The sequence below is a fragment of the Battus philenor genome, unplaced genomic scaffold (assembly GCF_028537555.1).
Source record: "Battus philenor isolate CCGP_79_NKW_IND1 unplaced genomic scaffold, ilBatPhil1.0.hap1 SCAF_24, whole genome shotgun sequence".
Taxonomy (NCBI): Eukaryota; Metazoa; Arthropoda; class Insecta; order Lepidoptera; family Papilionidae; genus Battus; species Battus philenor.
In genome coordinates, this window is record NW_027181687.1 from 2,327,291 (window position 1) to 2,348,913 (window position 21,623).

General features: G+C 31.9%; 1 protein-coding gene across 1 annotated transcript in view; it reads left to right on the forward strand.

The window, feature by feature from the left end:
• sano (serrano) overlaps positions 1-21,623 on the forward strand; it is a 166,545-nt gene that overhangs the window by 31,856 nt on the left and 113,066 nt on the right. The window contains exon 2 of the mRNA XM_068767941.1: positions 14,647-14,665. The gene's annotated coding sequence lies outside the window, so the exon portion shown is untranslated. The remainder of the gene's footprint in view (positions 1-14,646; positions 14,666-21,623) is intronic.

Genomic DNA, 21,623 nt, shown 5'->3' on the forward strand with positions numbered 1-21,623 from the left:
AAGCACCTTCCCGTTGTCAGATTGATTTGAAATTTGGTACACACATTTAATTTAGATGACAATACAATATAATAAAATTAAGTAATACATTATAAATCCAAGATGGCTAGCGATACAAAATGGCGGATTACATATTTTTCCTTAATAACCTCAATATGGGTAATAAATGAAAGGGCTACACTAGTAAAACACGATAATTATGTCAAAATTTAAAATTCAAGATGGACGCCGTTCCAATATGGCGAACCAGGTACATATTTTTCCACAACCACCACAATATGGGTATCAAAAAACCGTTAAACTTAAATGTATTTATTAATACTTATTATTTATACAAAATTTAACAGGTATTCCTTTTTTTAATTAACGTTAATTTGAAACTGTCAAACGCGTGTCAAAGAATAGTCAATTTATTTTCAAAAATTTTCAAAAATATTTCTAAATTTTGAATCTTATTTTCTACAAAATATGATGAAACTTGTACAAAAAATGAACGAGATCGGTAGAATATTCCTCGAGTGATGACAGAGGTCAGCAACAACCGTCTTCCGACTGCACTTGCTTGGTGTCCAGTTCAGATGCATAAGGGCCAAACAGCCATCTTTTCTTCGAGCTCCATATTAACCTCTCGGGGAGTATTTTTAATACAAATACAGTTGACAAATTTTACGCATTTCTATATTGAAGCTAAAATATCTTAAACGTTATACCATCAGCACATCGTTTGCGAACTATAAATGGTGTTCTGTTGGTATAAATACATTAGCGAAATTTGTTTTCCGAAATTTATATAGACACCTAAATTGCCATTTCGCGTGCCTTATTTGTATATTCTTATTTTATGATACCAAAACTAGGCCTTCGCTATTTCTAGGATTTTGTCTATCTCCATTAAAACGGTTATTGATCTCAACGACTACCATAGACTGTTATATATATATGAATATTTAAAACACTTCTTTTTTATTTTTTTTACACATAGACATTTTTTACCGACAGCTCTCATAAGCTAGTTATTTGTCAGCTACTCCAATCACTCTATATAAAGTGATCACCATGAAATATGTTACATTAATTAATTTTTTCTTTTGTCTTGCGACAGGCCAAATACTTCGAGCAGTACAAAGTCTGCAGCAAAAGATAGTTAACAATGATTTATTTTAATATGTATTTCAATCACGTAGTCGTTAGTTAAGGAAAGGACATTACTTTCCGGTCCCCCTAATATTTATTTTCTCACTCTTTATTGCACATCAATAAACATAAAAAGTAATCACATGTAATAGCCCAAAAAACAAGGTACAATTCATAAAATAAGGTACATTGTACTTATGATACGAAATAATGTATATATTATTAAATTCTTTAGATCCCGAATAAAGAGTTGTTTCCTGTTACTAATAATTTCGAAATAATTGACAGAAACAACTTCGAATATATTTCTTTTCGATTCACTTTTAGATCATTTATTTTGTTCACTCGACATCTATAGAAGAAATGCGGAGGAGTCCGCTTCGATTGAAACTTAAATTAAATTGAGTTCTCTTTTAATAAAATTTTTCAACTTAAAGTTAAAAATACAACAGACATGGTCGCATTGTTATTCTTTAGTCATTTACCAAATTCTTCATAGGTATAGCTGTACATATATGTGATATAGTTCCACAAGATATCAAAGACCTTACGTTTCTTCGTTATAAATTAAAAATTAAAAGTACATAGTAAAATAAGTCATTATGTTAGCATTCAAGAGTTTTTAATTGATCGGTATATTTGGATCTTGGTTTGTAAACTCATTTATGATTGATATTACATTTTACACACCAAAAAACAATGTTAAATTTGTAAAGTGCAACTGTTGAGTTTCTGGCTTTTTTCAACAGATCAGCGTTCCGAGCCGGTGGTAGCTTATTACTTATTATAATCAACGATTCAAAAACGTATGAAAAAGGTTACTTGAAAAAAAATTTAGTTAGATTATCTACATTTAATTATTTCTTGACAGTCTTTATGTTCACTTATGTACACATAAATAAATTAAACCAGTTTATACGACACGATTTTATCCTGTGATAGTATCTAGGTTAGCAAGTTTTAGACAAAGACTTTGCAGTGTAGATTTAGAAAGGATGAAATTGTATATTGTAAACGACTAGGATGTGGTGAGAAGAGTCATTTAGACCGAAACTGATGAATTTCTAGAATGTTTAATGATTGTATAGCACGCAGAACATATAGCTGATGAGGCCATAAGATTATGGAGTATAACAAGAGACCAACAAACGGAATAACGTCTACTTAAAATTAACAGACGAGAGAGAATTGTAAAGGTCTTCGGAGGTCCCTAGATATAGACCGCTTTCAACAGCCTCTATTGGAAATCTATACGGCAAACTTATACCTGACAGTGGACATCCTATGATTGTGTAGAGACAACATTATATTATCAGCAGCGGCGCATAGAAAAGGGGAATTCCCAAGTATTTTTTTTATCTACTTCGATATATATACGGTGGAAGCTGAGATGAATACACATACTTATACTTTGGACTTCGCGTTGTTACTACCTTAAGACTTACCGGCCCTAGGAAGAATCCCACAACTTCAATGATAATCATGATATTTTTCAAAAATTCGAGACCTATTGGCAAAAAAATCGGCGTGACTTCTCTTATTGTGATTGTATATGTATACTATCTAGTATTAAAAATTTATTTCATATCTGTCTGTATGTTATTTGTGCACTACCTTGAGTTGTCTGGTATAAAAAGGCTATGTGGTATCAAGTCATTAAACAAGTTATAAAAATGATGAATTTATATTTAGCCACTTCCGCACATGCAGTGGTAGTCGTGCTACAAAGTGCACCGCCCGCCAGCCCGCTGACTAATGCGCATGCGGCAAACAATGCGAACTACACAACTGCCACCGTCAAATCACTCATCACGTGTTTCACCCCTCCACGGGGCATCTTCAGGAGTTATGTTACATCGATTAGTGCCAAACACAGAGTCAAGTCAGACTCTGTATTTGGCACTAATCGGTTAACTTATTTGTTTGCCGCTTACGCATTTATCAGCAGACTGGCGGGCAGTGCACTTTGTTGCACGACTACCACTGCATGTGCGGAAGTGGATAAATATTGATCCTTTTCTTACTTAGGATGGACTTCCGCAAGGTAACGCCTGGTTCCATCAAATATAATAATGAATTTATTAATAAATGACGATGTTTAGTAAAACATTCAAACTAATATATCGAGAATATATAATGTACTGTTCAAAAGTAATAATAAAAATTACGTAAAATCATCAATAATTTAAAACAATACATCACTATTGCTACATGTTACAAATGACCACACAGTATTAACGAAGTCGATCGTCTAACCAAAGAGAAATGGTGCATATCTGATTGATCTAAAAACGCTATTGTTTTTAATCTATTGTCTCGAACCGGATTGAATGTTAGTGGGTTAATAAACCGTTTTACGGGTTTGGTCACTCAGCCACCCCCATTTCACGAGTCGAGCGTGATGATAGCGACCTTGATGGCATTTAGTTACACCACTACCATTGTTGTCAAACTCGTCGCTTCTAGATGTTTTGCAATTCTCATCGACTTATTAACTGTCTACACGGGGCCGATGTTATGAAATCAATTTTAATAGCAGACAATAGATGCTGTTACGTTCGTCTATTATAGCTAGCATGTCATGGTATATGCCGTAACAAGTTTATTTATAACTACAACTTTATTATAAAAAAATATCAGTATATCAGTGATGAATTTGGATATACCTAATTGGAGATGGTGTTAATAGTAGTAATGTCACTTCTGTAAATAATGCAGTAACGTAATGCGCTGTTTAGTAATGTTTTTATTTGTTATGTCATTGTTTGACTGTGAATCATTAAATGTTCTTAGTGAGATAGTTATACGGTAACAATTGTAACTAATTCTATATTTCTATATTTCTAAATTTCTAAGTTTGCACTTTCTTACTGCCTTTTGTTACTGTTTATCTCCAATAAAGTAAATAAATAAATAAACGTTTGCAGTGTGTTTTGCGTTTGCCTTTATTAAAGCACTGAAGCAATATCAGTATCATATCAGTCGAAATACATCCTATTAAGAAAGCCACAATATTGGAGCACTGACCTCTTCCGTTGACTTTTCACTATTGATTCTGTAGAAGCAGTTGCTTTTAGCAACAGGCATTTTACAGCTTGGCACTGTAAGAGTAAGAAAACAAATTACTAATATATTAGAGTATATGTGTTATATACATCCACTTATGTTTATATTAGGTCGAGCAAAATCTGTTTTCGTTAATAGTATGTATAAATTATTTACAAAATATTTCTAGTTAGTTTTACATTAAGCAGGTTATACTTCAAAGTTATGGTAGTATATTTGGTGACCTTATATTTTTCATGTTTTCATTTCTGTAATTTTTCAGTAAAGAAATTAGTAAATTAAGTTAATAAGTAAATTTAAGCACACGTGACGTTTATAAACAAATGTAATTAAGCTACCATATAAAATTAATTTCCGTATCTTGTTATAAATCGTCTTACATAACTAAAAAATCGAAGTTAAATATAAAAATAACATTTTTAAAATAAGTGTTTGAAATTCGTGTTTTTGTGTAACATTTAAGGGGAAAATATATTAACAGGTCCACGGGTAAAAGTTTAATTGTGAAGTTCGTTTTAAACAGATACAAAATTATAATTATTATTATGACTTTATAAGGCAAATAAATCGATATCTCTTAACAAATGTACCTTATAAAGCCAGCCCAAAGTCTAAGTTAAAAACACGCGTTAAGCGATCCCAGATCATTAATGTAACATAATGACATCATTACTAGCAGCTAACTTCCTCATATTGGTGCCTTCTCAATTAGTCACGCGTTAGGCTTTTTATCGGCTTCACATAAGGTTAGGGTTGTCACGGATGATTTGCGAACACGAAAACTATGGAGTTTACAACAATATTAAAAAAATAAATATTTTTAAATTGTTTTACATTTACAATTGTTTTTGATTAGACTACACACTAAGTGGATCAACAATATAATTAAGATGTACTGTATGTCGTTGTACGCTGGCAGCGCAGGACCGGTCATCTTTGGGAGAGGGAGAAGAAGTATTGTTCTTCATAACAGTTGTAGACTAGTGGTTAAATCACTGTATCGAACGAAGGTCGCGGATTCAACTCCAATGTTTTTTGCATGAATTATGTAAGTCTTTATTCACAAGTTGTAATTTAAAACAGTGTAATGAGTCCAGTATATATACTACACGTATATCAAAATTTCGGACACTTAATACCGATTAAGAGCAACCAGATGTATATATTAATAGTCTAAATGTATTAATATTTTAAGATATGAAAGCTACATTTGATCTATTGATGTATAAAATCGAGAATTGAGAGTACAAGAAAACATCTTTTACTTGCATTTGCTAGACCATTGTCAATATCACGCTAGAATATATATTGCGTTATTTTGAAGGAAACGATACTTATAGATATAATTGGTTGTATGTCGAGAACTAATCAATATGTCGACTTTATTTATTTATTTTTATTTGATATTCTTTATTGTATACATTAGGATACATTTAAATAGTTTAATAATAATAAACAGAAAAGTACAAAGGACGGTTTTATTACAAAAGGCAATATCTTACAGACAACCATTGTATGGAAAAGGTAGAAGTACTAATAATAGGTAGGTGATGTATACAAAACATACATATTTAAAAATTCTTTATATCAGAGATTATAAAACTTTGAAACAGTTCAAAATAAATCAATGTATAAACTGGGTATAACTTTTAAATTGTTACCGATTACTTCACAATATCGTCTATTTTACTACTAAGGACTAGTACAATTAATACTTGAAAATTATTGCTATTATTTATACTTTCCATAATAACAAACAGATATTAAATTTTATAAATCAGTACTCGGTTTAAAAATAATTGTATACAAAAATGTGTTTTATATATTTAGTCGTAATAAATACAGATTCAACACTAAAATTTGATTATATACTTAGGTGAATTATATTCCGCACGAGCAGAGGTTTCAAGAGCATCTTCGAGGTCAGGATTTAATAATAAAGTTTAGACTTTAAATAAGACTACTTTAGTGTTCTGACCCTTTAAATCTATGGAATCAACAAAATACATATTCCGACCTATGGAATAATCCTATTGGAAACTTTATCGTGAAGTCTATGTCTAGCAGGGAAAATCTTACGGCTTATTAATGAATGATAAATACAGACAGAAAATTTATCTCAAGGAGTAGAATATAAACGTAATATTATTTATTAAATAAGCAAATGTTCAAAGTATACGAGGTCTAACCGTAATTGGATTTGTGGTGCCATCAGCATCTTAAACATAGCTCACGACTTCATAATCATTTGGTAGGAAATATCGCACACGAATGAACTTCACACAAAAACATTACATTATTTAATACAAAAATGCTTTTCGGTAGTTCCTCGTAATGTTTTTTTTTTCTAATCTTGCGTGTTGATAATGGTAAGAGATCAATTTGTTACACTGTGCCTTCTTGGCAGTTATAACAATTATATATATACATAAATAATTTACTTAAGTTACGCAGTACCTCCGTCACGTTTACGGAAGCCGTAAATTTTTGACCGAAAAACGTCGATTCGTTTGTTTTAAAAGGTCATTGTCGTTAATGATGATAATAACAATTTTATATTTATATTTTGTCTGTTTTAACTTTACGTATATTTTGAATCAACTATATAAGAAGAGTTTCTTTCTCCCGATGACGTTGTATAAAGTGACAGTAATGTCACATTTCGCAAGGCTTTCAAAATTAGACCGAGTCAATGATTGCGTGCCATGCGAGTGTACGTAAGAGGTCCATGTCGAGGAGTCAGCGAAGCCTTCATACCTCGGCAACCTTTTTCTGCGCTCTTAGCAAAATTAGCCTAATCAGATAAAACCAAAGCGTTTCTTCAATCCCGAACCTTAAACCTGTAATAATAGCAACCGTTCCAGCCGAGGTTCGAACTTCTAGAGCGCTGATTGCAACTCGAATGCACTTTTGTATCCAGTGACTCCATGAAACGGCAGACAAAACGGCTAAAGAGCTTGCGACGTCCTAAGAAAAGAAAATCTAATAAGACTCTACCATCTTTAAACCACAGCTGTAAATTCTAAAGAGCAAAGAGTATTTGTTACTTATTTTGATTATGTTATATATACACTGCAATGGTCGTCTTTCAGCTGACGTGAATGATCAATAGCTATATATTTGATACTAGCTTTTTTTATTAAAAATTACCTCGAGGGACGTTGCCTCAACTATGCATAATCAAAACAAACATAAAAGCGAGTTTTTAAATGTTATAATAATATTATAAAGAAGACAATAAGGTTGATGTTCACACCGTTAAGACGAAAAAAAAAAACAAAATTATCAAGTACGGTCGATTGCGAATGTGCGACACTATAATTTTGTCACCGACTGTACCATTAACAGCAATTATGTGAGGAAACAATGAATAATATACACGGGCTTTGTATGAGATGATATCTCTATGGGAGAATAGGTTGTTTTACAAGATTCATTACGATTATTATACATTGTTAGTTGATTTTAATATGGTTACTTAATTGCTTCAACACATCTCATTTGCCGTTTCTTCTCGAAGAGAAAGTATTTATTTTACTTTATTTCAATGCAGATAATTGAGTAGTTTTAAATAATTTACCAATTTTGAATGCTTTGTTAATCTTTGTAACAATATAAAAAAAAGTTTCCACTAATTCTACAAACAAAGTAACAGGTTAGTTGTAAGAATCAAGAGTATACATGTTGGATGAAAAATATATTGTTTCCGAACGTAAGGTTGTAGAGGTATTTCATTATTTCAACAGTGGAAAGTCCGCTGTTGAAAATACCACTCTCCAGGGATTCTGAACTAGACCGGGAAGCGTTCAGCTTTTGTCGATGATCCTAACAAGGGTGTCGTTGGTGTGGGCGTGTTGTGGGTGAACATCTTACATAACACTCAAGAACCTTAAGGCGTCCAGTATAAACGAAGCAATTCGTGTCAGATAAAGACGAAATATAAAATTCATTTACTCAACTTTTGAACTTTTAACGTAACTATTATTGACTGTCAACTCTCTTTAATCTATTTTATTTTGGTTTATAAGCGTTATAGTTGTCGAGAAGAAGCTGAAAGAAACTCAAAAACAATACCTCTTTTAATTCTTCAACAACATATTTATACGCATACATTTAAAACATAGTCTAAACAAAATCAAAATATTCAAGCGACATAGTTGACGAGGATTCTTGTCATTAAAATATTCGCATTTAATTATTCAATATGCGCTTTGAATTTTGAAAATGTTCATCCAATAAAGTTTTGCGGAATTTTATTAAAAAAATCTGTTTCCGTTAATTGCAAATGAGTTAGAGGCTTTGGAGTCGAAAATTTGGTTTGAAAGTATAAGAAGGTTTTGAGCCGAAGATATATAGTTTTAAACATACATCTAATGGCGGTTACAATAAATGAAAAATCTTGTGCTATGAAAGTATATAAACAATCATTATAAAATAAAAAATAATTTCATAATGATCACTTTTTTATCTATGGTACGTATAACCGCGAACGTCCTATGATTGATAATAAAGAGTTAGGTCATATAGGTTTTTTATTTCACATACAGCAAAACTTTAACAATGTGATTATAATTTCATTGTAATGATAATAATAATTTTATAGTACACGATATTTTTTGTTTGATGACATCCTAACACAAGTATTTATTGTTTTGATTGACGTTGTCTGATAGGAGACAAGCTAGTTGAGGCCGTGAATAAACTTTATGATCTGAAATGAGAAAAGTAAATTATAATTTTTACTATTTTCTCCGTAAGAACTATACTAGTAAAGAATTTAAAAAATTGGAATTCGGCAAACGTTTGAAGATTAATTATAATCAAAATTCCATTTTGAAACATTTGACGGTTAATTCTTATTAAATTTAAATTTCAAAGAACAAAGCCAAACGCCAAACGCGCGAAGTTCACGTCGAACTGTCAAATAAAAAAATTTAAATTAAATCTATTAGTCATTATACATTTATTAAATTTCTGCGAAATTTTCATTTTTTTTCTATGTAGAATTAAAAAACTTATAAATGATAAATGAAATAGGTAAAGACATTTACATGTGGTGGCGTGACTAAGGGGCGCCGATTCTTTTTTATATACACAGATGACATATTAATATATATATTTAATGCAGTAATAAACTTAAACAGCGATTTCTCTGTTTTTTTCGTGTTTGACATATACAGGGTGATTGAAAATAGTAGTAATGAAGAAGCTTTAAAACTTTTTCAGCAAAAATATTTAAATCTTTTACTGCAATTTTCAATCATCCTGTTTAAAGTGATTGCTCTGAAATATGTTGAGTAATTTTTTTATTAGAATACGATAGGCCAATAGCTTTTTTTGGATAGTCGGCGTGAATAGTGAACAATAATTAATTTTAACATATAGTTAGTAGCATTAACATATTATTACGTTATTATTACTGAAAACATTAATTTTCAAATAGGGTGTACAGTACCGGCGATAAATATTGCACATCGACCTTTGGAAAAAGACATTCGGCTAATTTCGGCTTCGTAGAGCGTTGTCTTTGTCGCACGAAATGCAACGACTGACAAAACGTACTATAGGTAGTGTGGGACAGAGATAGTGCTCTGCGAAGCCGTAATTAGCCGATCATCTCTTTCCAAAGGTACTGTACCATATGTTAACACGCTCGCTGGTTCAACATTTCCAAAAAAAAACTATGAGCTTGTTGTTTCGAGTAGAATACCTTATAACTAAATTTTCTTGTACTGCGTATGAGATCTAATAAGTCTCTAATATTTGTAATTATGCCGTTATATTTATTTTAAAGGAGGAAGCAAACATGTTTTTTGTCTAAGTCATACACAAGAAACTTTACATATGGCTTCTAGTATAGCGTGACACGATTTGTAAGTCGCATAAAATAAAAGTTGAGCGGTCTTTGAGATCGCCTAAAGAACTAAACATTCACTCCACTTCCACGCCTATAACAAATCATCCTTTAATATTTAATGGAATCAGGCGTAACATTGCGGAAGTCCATCCTAAGTAAGAAAAGGACCAATATTTAGCCACTTCCGCACATGCAGTGGTAGTCGTGCAACAAAGTGCACCGCCCGCCAGCCCGCTGATAAATGCCTTTATTATAATTAATATTGGTCCTTTTCTTACTCAATCATCCTTTATACATGTTTATGGAGAGATATAACTCGCTGATTACCAAAGCTTATTTAACGGTGAGGTTGTACACATCCGTTCCAAGAATTGATCAGATATAACAATCGAGCGCCTTCTTCGAGTTTTTTGCCCAATATTCGATTGTACCCGCGTGTCCAATTCTTTTTTAATCTGTGAACAATGAAGCCGCTGTCAGTCGGGATATGTCAGCTTATATTTACTGTCTATCTAGCATAATAACTATGAATTGTTTAATCGTTTCCGTAAAGTCATCTGCAAAAGATTTACTAACTTGTTGAAATTGAGTCTGAGATATTAAATTGTGTATTCTTATAAACCTGTTAATAAGATCTCGATTTAATTAATGATAAAGAAAAATATTAAAAAAACGTCCAAGGTCGCTACACAAAATATAATAAAGTGTAAATGTAAAGTCTTTGTATAGCTGAAAAAGCTTATTTGCTGAGAATTAACGTTTGGTACAAAATAAAAATATATATGGTTTCATAAATGATAACGTAACAATAATATACTAGTAATAATTTAGTGTATATTAATTTGTTGCACGACTACCACCGCATGTGCGGAAGTGGCTAAATATTGGTCCTTTTTTTACTTACTTAACATACTAGAGGGACCAGTAAGTAATGACGTCTCTGTCGATATATTTTACAGAAAAACCTATTGAAATATACGATCCTCCTAATACATGTAATGTTATCAAATAGTAAGGTGATATAGTCATTTAAAACTCCCAAGCATTAAACAGGTATTTTTTCCTAGGTTGGTAAAACTGTCTGTAACATTTGCCAAGCGTCTGTTTGTAAAAATTAAAAAAAAAATAAATTGAGCTTAAAACATTGGTATTTATATTCTTAGAATTGCCCGTATAAAGTGGCAGTAAGCGGATTACATTGCTCGTGCAACCGGTGACCGTTGGTTCTCGAGTGGCGTCCACGGGCGACGAGGTGGGTAGCCCCACACTAGGCGGAGCTATGGCATAGTCAAGGTTGTGGGAAGCTGTCAGTACGGGCAAGACAAAACCTTGCAATGGGCGCCTATAGTCATAGAAGAAGATGAACAATCTGTATGACGTCAATTTATATACAAAAAATCTATTTACGCCACAAATGTCTAAAATAGACTGCATGCTGATAAAAATTAATACAGCCCTTTGTAAATACATTAATAAATATCCGCAACTGTTACTAATGACACCTAGATTCCAGACGGCATTGTCTCCTATATTAACTCTAACTGTAAACCATAAAGGCTGAAAATGCCTGGAATAATTGAACGCATAACCTACAAGTCGATTTCAGGCATTATTGTCCACCCGTGAAGTTATTCTGAGCTAAATTCCTTGAAGTACTGTACCATGTCCTTAATTATTCTCGTGTACATGCAATTATAGTCCTTGATACGTTCGTATCTAGGTGTACAATGCTGTAAACTAAAGTATTTAAAATCCTGTTTCTGTTGGTGAACCTATTATAACTGTAGAGTGATTTAATTCAAAGCTATGCGTTGTAATTATGGTTTCACCTATTTTCACCTATTTGTATGGAAATATTTTCTCTTATTAAAATATATAAACATTTAACGAGTTTATTCTTTTTGTACGAAGTTGTATTATACTGTGTTCTGTTTTGAGTAACATAGTTATATCGTAGAAGTTTATTGAACAAAAAATTCGTAATAAAGTGTGAAGTATTTCTCCCTTGATAATATAACTTGAGAATGAACTGCTATAACAAGGATATTGTAAAAGTGACACATACTAAAACTTTTGAATTTGTTGTGGTCACTTCTCAAATCTGGGCGCGTTTGGAACCCACTTAGCTCAATTAAGTTCTATTTTTTAAACACTTACTTATCCACGTTTGACCACGAACTCGCTTGATAGAAAGCGACGATGTGGTTGAAGATGACGTCACCTGCGTTACACACACACACACACACACATATTCACCATTATATATATATATATATATATATATATTTATAATTCTCGGGAAAAAAATGGAAGCAAGCGGATCGTTCCATGCACGGGCTGTGCGGTACAGAAACTTTGAATTAAAACGCTTGTTACGCCTCAAACTTAACTGAACTAAAAAAGCAAATGAGATCTTCTGTCATAAAAAAGAATACGTTGTATATTCTACATAATTTCCTTTTACTCTGTTAAAATTATTTGTACATATATATATTTTTCGTATTGTAGAAAAGTATTTTGTAATAAATAAATATTATACGTAAATTACGAAACTGATTGTCAATACTGCGTTTATTAATTGTCACATATAATCGCCTAAATTCACAACATCAATCAATACATTGACACAATCCAGATCTAATACGATCTTGTCTAACATTAACGACAAGCATACACAATGAATGGAAGTGACTGTCATTTATTATTATTGTAATGAAATATTATCTATTTATTTTCTTATCTATAGTCTATTCAATCTATTGCCTATTACAATTAAACAGTTGATGACAAGAAATGTAACTACATTAGTTATTACATGCATTAATTTAAAAAAAAAGTAGCAGCATGTGAACACATCTTTAACATTTCTATATAATTGTTGACGCCTACTATCATCTGTCCTTTTCACTTGACGTAAGTACAAGTGAACCAAAAATTATAAACCATGCATTTAATCATGTTATGATCTTTAACAAAGTTGTTGTGCATGAGTTAACGAAGGCTTCTAAGTTTGTTGGGTATTTATTAAATAATTTATTGGCGATTCAAAATGAATAGACTATCTTTGTAATGTCTTTTTTTTTCAAATATATCTAAGTAAAAGGCGCAGCAACGCGCACAGATATATTCAATATTTATTAACTTATTTGCATTGTTAGACATTGTTTGCTACAAAATTACGAACAATAACTTATGTACAATTATATTATTAAATACGTAAGTAGATAATAACATTCAGAAGTAACTTATTGGGAGATTTACAAAATTATCTACCAATTGGTAAACAATTTACAAACATGCATGTCCGGTATCGTGCCAGGCCTCGTGCAATCGCCTAAATGAGAACACCTTGTCACTTCCAGTCGACGATGTAAGACATTCGATAATTACCAGTATATATAATTTCATGTCGGTCAAAGACCACGTGGCTTGTAACTAGGTTACGCTCACTTTCGGTTTATGAACAGATGCTATACCCTTGCACCTTTGTCGTTGCCTACAGTATGTACTTTCGTGGTACTAAATGTTATTTAGTTCACGAAAAGGAACCCTCATCTTCACTGTCATAAGTTAAAAATAAAAAATAGAGGAATTAGGCATCGGCTTAAGTATCTTCAAATTATACTAAAAATTAAAATATCGAAATCATAGATTTTATGATCATAGCAGGTATGGTGTACTCGTATAGTGTTCATATGACCACGTCTGACCATCGAAATAATAGGCAATATGTATTACAAATTGTAACAAAACACAGTGTAACAACCTAATGAGGTTATGCAAAAATAATAGACCTCGGTGTATACGCAACCTAAAAATTGAGTTATTATAATAATTACCTTTCAAAACACGATGAGAATACGTTACGTTGTATTTTTTTTTAATATCAACAGTTATTCGGTAACTCTATGGCCTGTATTGAAATTTAAAAAAAGTAAAAAAGTGATTCAAATTTAAAAAATCACTATTGAAATGTATGAATTATACGTAGGAAAATATGTCATTTTATTTTTGTAAAGTATATAGTCAAAGAAAACAAGATCATCGAGAATATTCTTTTAAACGACACTTAAGGTTTTAAAATCACACTTTCAAATTTAAGCAATTGAATTTCTTTCGACCCCTTTTTTTCTTGAATGTTTTATTTCAATAAAAATTTTCGAAAGGTTTCATAAGGCTTGTGAGGTGTCCTAATAAAAATTTTCAATGCACATCTGGATTATGTGGCGTTCATTGTACGTCATCCTTTATGATATGACTCTTCCTAGAAAATCATACGACCTCCATGATAACATCAGATATGGTCTATCCTGCAAGAACTAAGTCATGGATTTGTATTCGCAGAACTCTTCAACCTTTGGCTGCATAAAGCATAAATATTTAAAAAATAAAATTGAACTTTATTACGTATAAATCTTTATATGTTGTCTTACATGAAATTTTGTACTTGCGTGATATTAAATATATAGATTGTTATTAGAAATCACTTTAAACAAAAATCAAATTTACCTAACCCAAAAACGCAAGAAGTATATATGAGTAAAGAATCTTTATCAACATGTATTAATTATTTAATTTTTTTGTTGCAGACTGTACCGAGAAAAAAAGGTAAGTTACTTTGATAGTTTTTTAATAAACAACTGCTAAACTGCTCACAAATGCTAAACTTTTCTAAAACCGCATCGTTCTATTAAATGACTCTCATAACATTTAAGGCTTTTTAATCGATCTAAATGCTTGCAACTTAATTTGTGGACTCATTTACGTGATTGATAATACAATGTATGTCTGAAACAATTTGAATATTTCATTTAAAAAGAGCAACTGTTGAGTTAGTAGCTGGTTCTTCTCAGCAGTTCAGGTTTCCGACCCGTCAGTGACTTATTACTTATAATTTTTAAATAATTGACGATGTAAAAATACGTGTAAATGCCTACTTGAATTTAAAATTCGAATCCACTTTTTTAGAGTTCCACATGTTTTTGTGTTTTACGACATCGATAAATTAGTTTTTTTTTTTTGTTTAAAAAACCTGTAACTAAATCGTTGTGTCATCTCAACACCGACACAGTTGCATCGGTTGACAAAACCTATCGCATTATCGTCACCGTGCATATAAAACAAATATTTAGGACATAATAGTTCGCTTATATGATAGTAATGTCGTTTTTACCACAATCGAGTTCATACATACACAATTCCCTATGCCTGTAAGACGGGCGTGAAGTTTCGAGCGTGTGTCAAATTAATCATGGTGAACCTAATTATACGGGGATTAGAAACGCTGCGTCCGTCTGAGTGCAGACGTATGGACGCATTAGCCGTGCCGGTCTGACTAGTGTGACCAATTGATAAAGCCTGCGTCGGATATTCTGTTATTTCGCGTAGGGCATGCGTGTGCTATATAGCGTGCGTTGATTAATGGATGCCGAGTTTATATTAATAGTAACGTATCGTGATAAATCATAAATTTTGAATTTTAGTTTGGCATTATGTTCATTTTAATCTATATTTGGAAATGAATGTCTGAAACTGTGACTGACCTTCAGGGCATTCACAGTTTCAGACATCAAAAATTAAGTTCGTCGCAACTCAAAATTAACACCAATCTCTCCGTAATATGTTACCAACGAATAGATAAAGAAAAATAATAGAGATGGAGGTAAAAGATAGATCCGATAACCTGATCAAGTCAAGTCAATAACCGAACTTTCTGTAACTACAACCTTGATAAAAGAGGAGAAAACAAAAATTTAAAACATGAATTACAACGCCGGTGCTACAGACATGAAGTCGTGACATTAAAATGATATATGCATACTTACTTACTTTTCGTATTATACTGTTTAAGACTAAATATTTGTTTTCATTCATACATCATCAAATTCATTATGAAATGCACGTCCATGGCTAAATATATGGTGTCCCCTATAGATTTCTAATAAGACCAATTTGAAGCAGCTTGCATCCACCTTCTTCCTACCTTAACATGGTCATCTATCTATATAGTTGTTGGTCATCTTAGGTAACGCTCATCAGTTTGTGGTCTACATTTCAGAAACTTAGGCTGCTTGAGCTACCTCTTCTGTGCGCTATATATCCTCCTCACTGAAATACCAGTCTCTTTTAACAGAAACAATAGAGGAGGACCTTTTTGGAAAAAGAAATACTAAAAAAATATATAAGAATAATGAAAATAAATAAGAAGAGTAATATAATACCTGTGTTATTAGAAATATAAAAAGTATGAAATAGATAGTAAGAAAGTAAATAAGACTTAAGAACAAATAAATTGTTAAAGAATTTACGAAAGCTATAGAATAAAGTAATAAAAATAATAAATATATAAGAATTCTGGAGGGAAGGCGAAGGAAATGAGGCGATGTATAGAAGAAAAGTATGGAAAGAAATGAAAAATATTGTAAGTGAAATTAGAGAAAAGAATGAAAGGCTTTGAAAATGACGCGAGATGAATAATATGTAAATAAAAGAGTTATTTGAAAAAACACTATGTAAATATAAACCCTGTCCACCCATGATAAGAAGAATAAGAGGCTCCAAAAACGCAGCCATTAATTTTTTTTTAAAATCTGCCTACTTCAATTTTCTAACAGTTTATCTAATATTCCAACAGTTTATTTGATATTTTAACAGTTTATCTAATATTCCAATAATTTATGTCATATTCCAACAGTTTATCTAATATTCCAACAGTTTATCTAATATTACAACAGTTTATATAATTTTCCAACGATTTATGGACGTAGACCCTCATTCCTGATCCGATCTCGTAGAGGAATGCAAGTAAACTAATTTTGTTTCATTTTAAGTCCATCACCTTCCGCCAGAAACACTTCTAGTTACTAGTAACCAGACTTCACACCTCATTATAAAACTAATCAAAATTTCTTCGGATTGATAATTAAATATTTGTTCATTACATTGCGTGTTCCGCACACGATACAGTATTGTAATACATTGCAACACCACCAATCTCTAACACACGAGTCAATCAAGCGTCCTGAAGTATTGCATTCGCTTATTTGAAATTTGCTTACAATAGTTACTATTAAATTAATAATTCATACGTACTATTCGATTTCTAATCTTACAAAATCTATCAAGGTGATTTCAACTTTATTACAATTATGTAAAGTATATATTTAAGTGGCGAACATTTGTATTGAGCTTTGATAAACAATGCATTTGTTTGTACAATCAAGTTGAGTTTGATTCATACAATAATAGGCTGTTTCGTGTTACGCTTATGTGTGAAAGTCGTTTGCGATGCTGTCATTGTTATATAACAAGCTGCGACGACGTGTATTCAGGTATAATGTATAATGTCCCTTATTCATATTCTTGTTAGATGTAGGGTGATATTTTGTATATACAAGTATAATAAAAATTAAAAAGCCTTTTATTTTTAGACAGAAGGTGAACATTACAAAGTACAAAAAATAGTAGTAACTTAAAAATAATTAAAAAGCGACTACAATCTACGATATTTTTTTAATATTATGTTAGAACTCCTCTGCAGGTGATGGCCACCTTCAAGGATGCCCAATCTCCTCTAGATTTGGCTTTTTGGAAGCAATCTGCACCGGCGACATTAATTACGTCGTCTTCTCATCTTGCACAGGGTCTTCCTCTCTTTCTTTTTCCAAGAGGGCGGTTCCACGCCGTAACTTTTTTTGTCCATTTCCATTTGACTCAAAAGTTTTGCTAGCCTATTTTTAGCGTTTTTGGTTTCTCTAATATATGTGTGTCGTATTTTTTAGATTTTTTCGATGTTCAGCATGCTACTCTCCATTCATCTTTGACATGTTACTATTTTGCTTATTACATCTGTCGTAAACTTCAACTTTTTGTTTATATATAAAACTTTTTTTTCAATTATTAGGTAAACAGTACTGATATGATTTTTAAATTTGTAGGCAACATATCTGAAGACATGAAAGTATTATTTTACATTCTAAACATTAAGAAACTTTTACATTTAAAAGCAGTTGTAACGTGTTTCCGTCTCAATAATACTTCACTGAATTTATAAGCATAGAGATACTCTTCGTGTCGTTTTTTGAAATTTGAATTAATAACATTTTATTAGCCTCATCCGTTCACTCTTGTCAGAGCAGTCGCGTTCATTCCTCCGTCAGTTCAGGTTCCAGGTGTTCTTGCCTCTCCATGTGTCTCGGTGTTTGACGAAATTAGAGCCTACATTTACTGATTTTGTATGTAATAAGGATTATTATTATTCAAAATTTACAACCAGCCAGTCGTGCGAACTATTAAAACATTTACATCAAACATTATCAATATAAAAAACAATAATTTTTTTTGATAATTCAAAAATAAAAGAGAACGCTTTAATCTATCATAAGTTTTACGACACATTCGCGCCTTTATTATAATCGACCGGTTACAATCGTTCATATATGAATAAATCACAATAAAACCTTAACCTACTTTATAAATAAATCAAATATTCGGTGACATTTGATACTGGCAGATTTGATTTCATTGTTTCGAAGCGTTGAAAGTGAGATTTCTGTCATTTGTTTATTTAAGTTTTTAGCTAATATTAGAATGTTTTTTTTCTTACTTTCTAGAAGGTGATTGGTTATTGGTCTTTAAAGTAGTGAATGCATTTAATGGAATCAGGCGTTACCTTGCGGAAGTCCATCCTAAATAAGAAAAAGACCAATATTTAGCCACTTCAGCACATTCAGTGGTAGTCGTGCAACAAAGTGCACCGCCTGCCAGCCTACTGATAAATGCGTATGTGGCAAACAATGCGAATCACACAACTGCCACCGTCAAATCACTCAACACGTGTTTCACCCCTCCACGGGGCATCTTCAGGAGTTATGTTACACCGATTAGTGCCACCGATTAGTGTTGACTTTGTGTTTGGACTACCACTGCATGTGCGGAAGTGGCTAAATATTGGTCTTTTTCTTACTTTGGTAAATATATAACATTAATCTGTGATTTACCCTGTCCAAAAATCAATAGTATACTTACTTACTCTGTCCGCATTCAGCGATTTTCCGCTACCATAACTATGTCACTTATTAGGTAGCCTATTAATTCGGATTATAATTTGATTAATATTAATTTTTAATCTGTTTACTATCTGTCCCTGCAGACTTTATACAGAAAATTAAATTTTTTAGAGAGATCATTTTACACGAGGTGATTAGAAATAGGTGTAAAATATATAAAGCGTCTCTTGTAAAATGAGCTATACACCTCTTTAAAGCCTAAACTTCTATAACCAATTACCCTGTATAAACGGTAAGTATATCCTACGATAGATCTCGTGATATGTATTATAGAGCACCTTTTACTTGTGTGTAACTAAATTAATAATTATAATAAAATTATAGACTTCAATATTTTTAAATTATTCTACTATAAATAAACTAGCTGATCCCGTAAACGTTGTTTTGCAAAAAAAAAATTAAAAGGTTGATCTGAAATGTGTGAAAATTTAGGGTCGTATGTATTTTATAATGCCATATGCCATATTATAAAAAAAATTAAAACAGTAAATTTCGTCAAAAAATTTTAAGGGTGAACAACCCTTATCACTTAGGGGTATGGAAAATAGATAGTAGCCGATTCTCAGACCTACTGAATACGTACGTCAAATTTGGTAAAAATCGGTCAAGCCGTTTCGGAGGAGTACGGTAACTAACATTGTGACATGGAAATTTTATATATTAGATAATGGTCGTTGAAAGTCGCAGGATGTAGTCCGGTTCCAACTTGATCCTATAGAAAATCTATCAGATGTAATTACAGCCGTGAACGTACTATGGTTATGTTGAAAGGATATTCATCTTGAATTTGAAGCTCAGAGAAATTTATCAAGGCTTAATCTAGAGAGAAAGATAGAATCATGAAGGTTTTTCACAGGTTTGTCTAGAAGTTTACAATAGATCCAAAAGACTTCGTACTGTGAAAAGTTACCAGCCTGTGGCAGTCCAAAAGAAAAATTTAAGGAGATTTATGTCCGAAAATGAACGTTATATATGGTGCTCATGCAATTGTAAGTGACGACCATTTACATCGCATCTTTAACAGACAATATATCGCGTATTTACTACAAACATTTTCAAAACGTACACTGACTACAAAAACATTTGTCCATAGCCTTCGTCGGAACAATACCAGAAAGTCTTATTTCCTACCTTAACCGTCGCATAGCATTTGAGTCCCAGCATACCAATTATTCGTAATACCATTGTCTTTATTCAGGAGAAAGGGCATCTACGTGAATCGCTACAGTAGGGAAAGTCAATTTAGTACGCATCAACCAATTTAGATTTAAAAGTAAAAGTGACCTCTTTGTTATCTGTGTTCATAACAGCTGCTGCTTTCGCGCGTTTTTTGAAATGTCAAACTACAATGTATTTCTTTATTATTTAGGACATAGAGTAATAGAGTCATACTTGAGGCTAAGTGTATTTAAATTAAAATTTGTAGAGTGTTCTCTTTATCGTACATTGTTCTGACAGCTTGGTATACAGGATAATTACTTATAGGTGTAAACATTTTAAATGGGTGAATGTATTTGGTTTCAGTTGACGTATGGTACTATCCAAAAATATAATATAAAACAAAATATATCAATATAAGAGCGTTATCTAAACTCGGTTTATAACAAATTGAAGTTTGTTATTTTTTTACTATCCGTAGCTAAAAATTTTATACTACCAGAAGTTATTAGTGTACCGCATTCTAAAAGAATTTTTTTTATAAAAGGGATCTCTTTTAAAAAAATATATAATTCTCCCTTTAAAGCTTTTGTTGATTCAATGACGTCAATTACAAATGGTTACCTTCATATGTCGAACATAGAATATTTTTTATTGAACTTGTAGATAAAAATTGCAAGTTATACAAAAAATATAATACATCACAAAGACGGTTTGTAAGGTGTCGTTTTCAGTGAAATTGCTCAACTAACGTGCATATCATATATCACAAAGCCATCGGCGCAAATACGACACCACACTGTAGGAGGTTGTGTGTTCCAATATCCTGTACCGACTACTTTTTTGTAAAGAGATCAATTAACATGTGAATACCTCCTTTTTTAACGTTCTATATTCATTCATGTTGTTATTCCCTTCATAAATAAAATATTGCTTAATCTCTTGTATCATCATGAAACACAGACATAATTTCAGTCGTACGACGTCAACTATTGTACGTAAATCGCTTTAATAAATTTCCAATAACATCGGTTGGAAAAGGTTTTCTTACAGCGTTTTTGATGACTTTAATAAAGACGTCTGTCCAGCATATGAACGGAAGTCCGTGGTCTATCCTCTAGAACTTTAAGGCCCCAACGGACATTTGTACTGTGCCCTATGCGGCCTGTCACTTTAAACCTTTACCGTTCATCTTATCTTCTCATTTCTGGTTCATAGAGAAACCTCGAGCAGTACTCCCAATGCTAATAATAAACATCCATTTTAAATATAAAACTCCACATGCGTTCGTCACTTGTCTAATAAGGATAAATTTAATAACTAAACATTAAAACGAAGCT